The sequence below is a fragment of the Apium graveolens genome, chromosome 4 (assembly GCF_009905375.1).
Source record: "Apium graveolens cultivar Ventura chromosome 4, ASM990537v1, whole genome shotgun sequence".
Taxonomy (NCBI): Eukaryota; Viridiplantae; Streptophyta; class Magnoliopsida; order Apiales; family Apiaceae; genus Apium; species Apium graveolens.
The window spans coordinates 272,796,120-272,803,046 of NC_133650.1; the positions used below are offsets into that span (position 1 = coordinate 272,796,120).

Here is a 6,927-nt window from a genome sequence, read left to right on the forward strand (position 1 = left end):
CTCAGACTAGAGGAGCATCTTGAACTGACTGTGAGCCAAACCTTGTACATTTTTTGTTTAAATTGAAGCACTTTCAGTTCTATTTACTTATCTTTAAAAATATATGTTTAGGATGTTTTGTTATCATCAAGTATCTCTTAATTTATGGCTACAATTCCAGTAGACATAAATTGGGGGAGATTGTTCTGAATATGTTGAGTACTTGATGATTACCTAAACAAAATATCTAAGTAGATTTTACTTGGTGAAATAATGTAGCACTCGACGGATAAGAATTATAGTCCCGACGGATAACTCATTATAGTCCCGACGGATGATTAACTTATTATCCATCGAGTGAGTAGCTTATGTAATAATAAGTTTGTAGCACAGTGTTGTATGCACCTTTGTATAGAATCTGGAGTAGAATATAAGTCATGTTGACTTTAACTAGATATGCAGAATAGGTTGATTAACTGTATATAAGCAATGTCTTGTAATTCTGTATAAGTAAAATGAAGTCAAGTGCCAAAATGGCTACCAACGGATGATTAACAAAGCTTCGACGGATGATCAAATGACTATCAACGGATGTTTAACATAGCAGTCGACGGATGATCAATTAAGTCATCGACGGATGATCTGAAAGTCGACAGATGATCATATCAAGATTCAAACATCAGTTGAACAGTGAAAGCTGACACACAGCCGTTGAGTTGGATACAAGTACATTGTGGAAGCCCATTAACTGGGTAATAGAGGACGAAAAGCAGCAAAGATCAAGACTGTTAGATTTTATATTTGTTCAGTTCTTTTGACTTTGTAATCTTGGTAATATATAAACCAAGAGAGTAGCAAATAGAAAAATAACTGAGATAGCTAAGAAACAAAAACAGAGAAATCTTTGTAAGCACTATCTTTAGCATTTCCTGTGTTTTTAGCAGTTCTGTTTTGTAAGCAGCTGTGAGCATTTCTGCACACAGAGTCCTCTCGATATATTAAATATATCTCTGGTGGAATTGTTTAAACCCACCAGAAAGTTTTTAAAGACTCTTGTTTTCAATTACTTATGTTTTGATTCATTCAAGTTTACATTCCGTATTGTGCTAATCAAAACAAATATATCCATAATCGAGTTGAACATTTTTATTTCAAGAAAAAGGTTCAAGAATTCCATTCAACCCCCTTCTGTAATTCTTGCTATATTGTTAAGGGACTAACAGTAATCTTGGATGCTCGTTTCTTATTTTGTTGAACCTAATACTCTGGATTTCGTACTTGGTTTATTATTTGTTTATAAAGACTACGTTTATTTACCATGCTTTCATCGGAACCCACGTTGATGATGAGTTCGATTATGGCCTTATCGTTATTGTGGGGTTCTAGCGGATTTATTTATGGATTTCTTTAGTTGATTCATTTTGATGCCTTAGTGTGTGGTGATTGTATGATAGCTTAGTATTGGTTGTGCTTATTCTTCTTATGAGCATCGCGAACTTATAAGATAGCGTGTTAATTCTTAATGAAGCAACAGTGAATTTAAGGGTTTAGAACTTGCCATTCTAGCAACTATAGCAGTAGCTGCATCTAACTCCATAATTCCTGCTACCTTGCCTGGAGTTAGTCTCTGAGATGGATTCTGGTATTCAGTAGAAGTCATCAATTCAATCAATTCATAAGCTTCATAGTAGCTTTTAGCCCACAAGGCTCCTCCTGATGCTGCATCAAGCATGGGTCTAGAAGTAACACCCAAGCCATTATAGAAGCAGTTAATGATCATCCAGTCAGGCATCCCATGATGAGGGCACTTCCTAAGCATCTCCTTATAGCGATCCCAAGCCTCACATAAAGATTTTCCAGATTGCTGAGCAAATTGAGTAAGTGCGTTTCTGATTGCCGCAGTCTTCGCCATAGGAAAGAATTTAGTTAAGAAATTTGAGCAAGATCCTCCCATTTGGTGATAGACCCTAGTGGTAGAGAATGTACCCAGCACTTAGCTTTATCCCGCAGAGAGAATGGGAAAAGCCTCAACTTAATAGCATCTTCATAAACTCCATTGAACTTGAAAGTGTCGCAGATCTCGATGAAATCTCTGATGTGCATGTTGGGGTCTTCTGTCGGAGAACCCCCAAACTGAACTGAGTTTTGTATCATCTGAATCGTGCTCGACTTGATCTCAAAGGTATTAGCCGAGATGGCTGGTCGAACAATGCTAGACTGAATATCATTAATCTTTGGTTGAGAGTAATCCATCAAAGCCTTCAGATTTGCTTTCGGTTCTCCCATTGCAATAAGTGCTTCTTCTTCAACTTTCTCCTTGAAAAGAACTTCCTCATAAACTTCCTTAGCTATTACAACTTCTTCCTCAGCTTGATCCAGTGTTCTCTTACGAGACCGTGAATGCGTATGCATACACGTTCGCTAGAGTACCTGAAACACGACAAGGAAATAAGTAAGTAACAATGTCCGAGTCAATGGACTTTAACGACCATTGATGACAAACACATAAACTAGAAATTAACCCCAGATCCCCGGCAGCGGTGCCAAAAACTTATTAGGACAAAAACACGCGCTAATATTCACGTAAGTATACGTGATCGCAAGTAATATTGAATAATTCTAGTTCGTTCCCACAGGGACTGGTTTAAGTTAATTGTAATCAATACACTTATGCAACAATGGTATGGTTATTATCCAATGCTAAGACGAATAACAAATTGAGGTTATTTTAACTACGCTTAACTAAGAGATTATACTAAAGAACATTAACTAAGAGAATAAAGAGAGTTGAATACTATATGACACAAATATGGGATTTTAACTTCATTAAATACTTTATTCAATAGCCTTTTCATTCTTAACCTTAGCATGCAATGGTGATGACACTAATCAGATAACATGAAACTGATAAACACCAACTTTTGTTGTACGAATACCATACTACCATACATCCACAAAAGAGATGGAAGCGGAATAGACACCAATTATATTGAGACCCTATATGTCTATAGAATTTAACAACATAACGGTTTAATGCACAAGTTATCTATCATGATTATATAGGGCAAGTAAGATGGTTAAAATTACCTACGAATCATGCATAACAAATACATGAACTTATGCTAGCATGGCAAGTTCTAAACCCCTAAGTTCACTTTCGCTTCATTAGAGATTAACACGCTATCTTATAAGTTCGCGACGCTTATAAGATGAATAAGCACAACCAATACTAGGATATTATACAATTACCACACACTAAGGCATCGAAACAAATTAACTAAAGAAATCCATAATTAATCCGTTATAACCCCACGATAACGATTAGCCCATAATCGGACTCATAATCAACGTGGGTTCCGATGAAAGCATGGTATAATAAACGTAGTCTTTATACTGAATAAATAATAAACCCAGTACGTTACACAAGAGTATAGGCTCCCAAAATAAGAAAACTAGCATCCAAAAGTTACAACTTAAAATAAAGAATCACAAGATTAAACTAGATCCTCTTCTCCTTGGTTAAATTATGCTCTACGGTCTTCTTATGCCTTCTCTTTAAGCTCTGGTACGTCGTGTTATGAAAAATGATCATAAGTTATGTTTATATAGTAGCCCATGCAGAGTAGAAGTCCATCAATCAGAATCACAAGAGAATCAGGATTCTTTTATCCCGACCTGGTGTGGCCGCGCGCTTCAACGGTGTGGGCGCGCAGAGTTTCTCCTCCGCGCACGAGCACAGCGCGGGTGCGCTGACTCTTTGGAAAACTTCTTCTTTTTATTTTCTTGCTGGTTTGAGTTGGCCTTTTCACGAGTAATCTTCTTGAACACCATCCTAACACCAATTTAGCACCAAAATAATGTTAAATCTCCTGAGTCTTTTATTTATGCCTGAAATGCAAAAACACTACAAAAACACATCAAATACACAAATAACTCGAGTACAAAACATTAAATCAAGCCTTTGTAGGACATAATAAGTGGATATAAATGCCACTTAACAACTGTCAATGAATATCAGAACCCAACTCACAGACTACCACAAGGCAAGGTAGCAGGAATTTTGGAGGTGGATACAGCTACGACTATAGCTGCTCAGCTGAAGGCGTTGACTATGAAAGTTGATTCTCTGGATAACTATGGATTTTATCAGATAACAAGTGTTAGTGAGCTTTGTGCAGGTACACATGCTACGGATCAATGTGCTATATCTAGTGAGTCGGTACAGTTTGTGAGCAATTTTCAGAGAACACAGCAACTAGTTCCTGCCACTTATCAGCCTAACAACCGAAACCATCCTAATTTTAGCTGAAGCAATAATCAGAGTGGTATGCAACATCTACAACAACCTTATTAGCAGTTTGGAACCAAGCCATTCAACCCTCCTGGTTTTCAACTACACTATGCACCAAGGCAACAATTTCAGCTTCTGGTAATGCAACAACAATCTCATGGAAGTGCCGGTCAATCTGTTAATAAAAATCTGAATTAAAAGCCAAGCGGTTTCGATCAAAACTTTGGAGAATCAAATAGGACAAATTGCTAATGCGCTGCTGAATCAACCACAAGGAACTCTTCCTAGTGATACGAAAGCTAACCCAGGCAAGAGGGAAGTTAAAGAACAGTTGAAAGCAATCACTTTGAGGTCTGGAAAGGTCGCTAACCATCAAAAATTAGATTCTAAAAATTTTCGGCAGAAGCCAAGCGCGCCCGTACCTGCCCCTGTACCAGAAATTATAAATGTTGATGATACAGCTGATCAGAAGGATGTCGAAGCGGAAACAAAGAAAAATTCTGCTGAACACACTATTCCTGAGCAGAATACAGGAGACAAACAGGTCTATCCGCCTCCTCCATATTCTAAAAGACTTCAGAAGCAAAATTTTGACAAGCAATTTGCCAAGTTTTTGGAGATTTTCGAGAAATTGCTTATTAACATACCTTTTGCAGAAGCTCTAGAGCAGATGCTAAGCTATGCTAAGTTCATGAAGGTTATTCTATCTCGAAAGTTGAAGCTTAAGGAGTTGGAAACCGTTGCTTCTAACAGAAGAGTGCAGTGCGGTGCCGCAATAAAAACTGCCTTCTAAACTTAAAGATCCAGGAAGCTTCACGATACCATGCAGCATTGGCGAGTTATCTTTCAAAAAAAGTTTTTGTGACTTGGGAGCTAGCATCAATCTGATGCCATTGTCTGTCTTCAGGAAACTTGGTGTGCCTGATCCAAAACCTACAAACATGTCCTTACAACTGGCTGATCGGTCCATCACTTATCTGTGAGGTATAGTGGAGGATGTCTTGGTTAAGGTGGATAAACTCATCTTTCTAGCTAATTTTCCCATCCTAGACTTTGAGGGGAATAAGAAGATTCCTATTATCTTGGGAAGACCATTCTTAGCTACAAGCCGAACTTTGATCGATGTGCAAAAGGGAGAACTTATAATGAGGGTCCAGGATCAGGATCTCACTTTTAATGTCTTCATTGCAATGAAATTCCCCACAGATGAAGAGGAGTTCTATAAGGTAGAACTGGTCGACTCTGTAGTGAATTCGGAGCTTGATCAATTGTTAAGGTGAGATACCTTAGAGAGAGCTTTAACAGGGGAATCTGATAGTGAAGACGAAGAAGGGGCAGAGCAACTTCAGTTTTTGAATGCATCTTCGTGGAAGAGAAAGTTGGATTTGCCATTCGAGTCTCTTAGATTAGCAGAGCTGAAAAATTCTCAGGAGTGTCTTAAACCATCTATTGAAGAAGCTCCCACACTTGAGCTCAAACCACTGCCTGATCACTTGAGGTATGCTTTTTTAGGTGATGCATCTACTTTACATGTTATTATTGCATCTGACCTTTCAGGTAGTGATGAAGACAAGCTCTTGTAAATTCTGAGAGAGTTTAAATCAGCAATCAGGTGGACTATAGCAGATATCAAGAGAATCAACCCTTCCTATTGTATGCATAAAATTCTACTTGAGGAAGGAAGTAAACCTACCATTGAACATCAGAGAAGACTCAATCCTATCATGAAAGAGGTGGTGAAGAAAGAAATTATTAAATGGCTAGATGTAGGGATCATTTATTCTATTTCGGATAGTTCATGGGTGAGCCTGGTGCAGTGTGTGCCTAAGAAAGGAGGCATTACACTTGTGGCTAAAGAGAAGAATCAGATCATCCCTACTCGGACAGTCACAGGGTGGAGAGTATGCATGGATTGTAATAACCCCAATTTTTGGAAATTTTTGAAACCCTTATGAATAGTGTTTTTTCTGAATGAGAAAACTTTTCATGCCACACTATGTAGGGGTTCTGTTATGGATATTCTGAGATTTTATTAGTACTCTATATGGTATATAAGTGTATGTAAAGATCGTCAGAATCCAATTCCGAACACTTTGATTTTTCCCGAAAATCCACTAGATACGGAAAGAATTGAGTATAAGGTAACATGATTAAAAGGATTTAAATTCAAGGATTATAAGAGAGGATCATAAAAGGAATATAATGTATTGAGAAAGGTTAAGGGAACCCAAGTAATAAGATCCCGGGTATGATCCCTCAAACGATAAACGAGAACGAAAGTTAAGTGAACCGTATAACAGATCAGCGGTCATTAGCCAAGTAATTAAGAGCTAATCAAAGAGGTTAGTGATGATGATGTCACCACACCAACAAGAAGATGACAAGTGTGGGAAGATGACATAGGAGGATGACATAAGCATGACCAAAGGGAAGGTATTGTTGGTTGATTTCAAGCCACACAAATTTTACCATGGTTAAAAGGTAATTAACAAAACAAAAGGATATCAACCAAGCTTTTTATGCACAAAGATCAAGAAAACAAAGCAAGCTTCTCTCTCCCCCCTTTTCATCTTCTTCATTTCGAATTTTTCACCAAAATGGTGAATTAGAAATTCAAAACACAAGCTATACTCCATGGAAAATTATAAGGTTTGTTT

At 37.7% G+C, this 6,927-nt stretch overlaps 1 non-coding gene across 1 annotated transcript; it reads left to right on the plus strand.

The window, feature by feature from the left end:
- The first annotated feature begins 1,769 nt into the window (after positions 1-1,769).
- On the plus strand, positions 1,770-1,876 carry LOC141723121 (small nucleolar RNA R71). Its single transcript, XR_012576112.1, has one exon. It is a non-coding gene; the product is annotated as a small nucleolar RNA R71 (small nucleolar RNA).
- Positions 1,877-6,927: the final 5,051 nt, after the last annotated feature.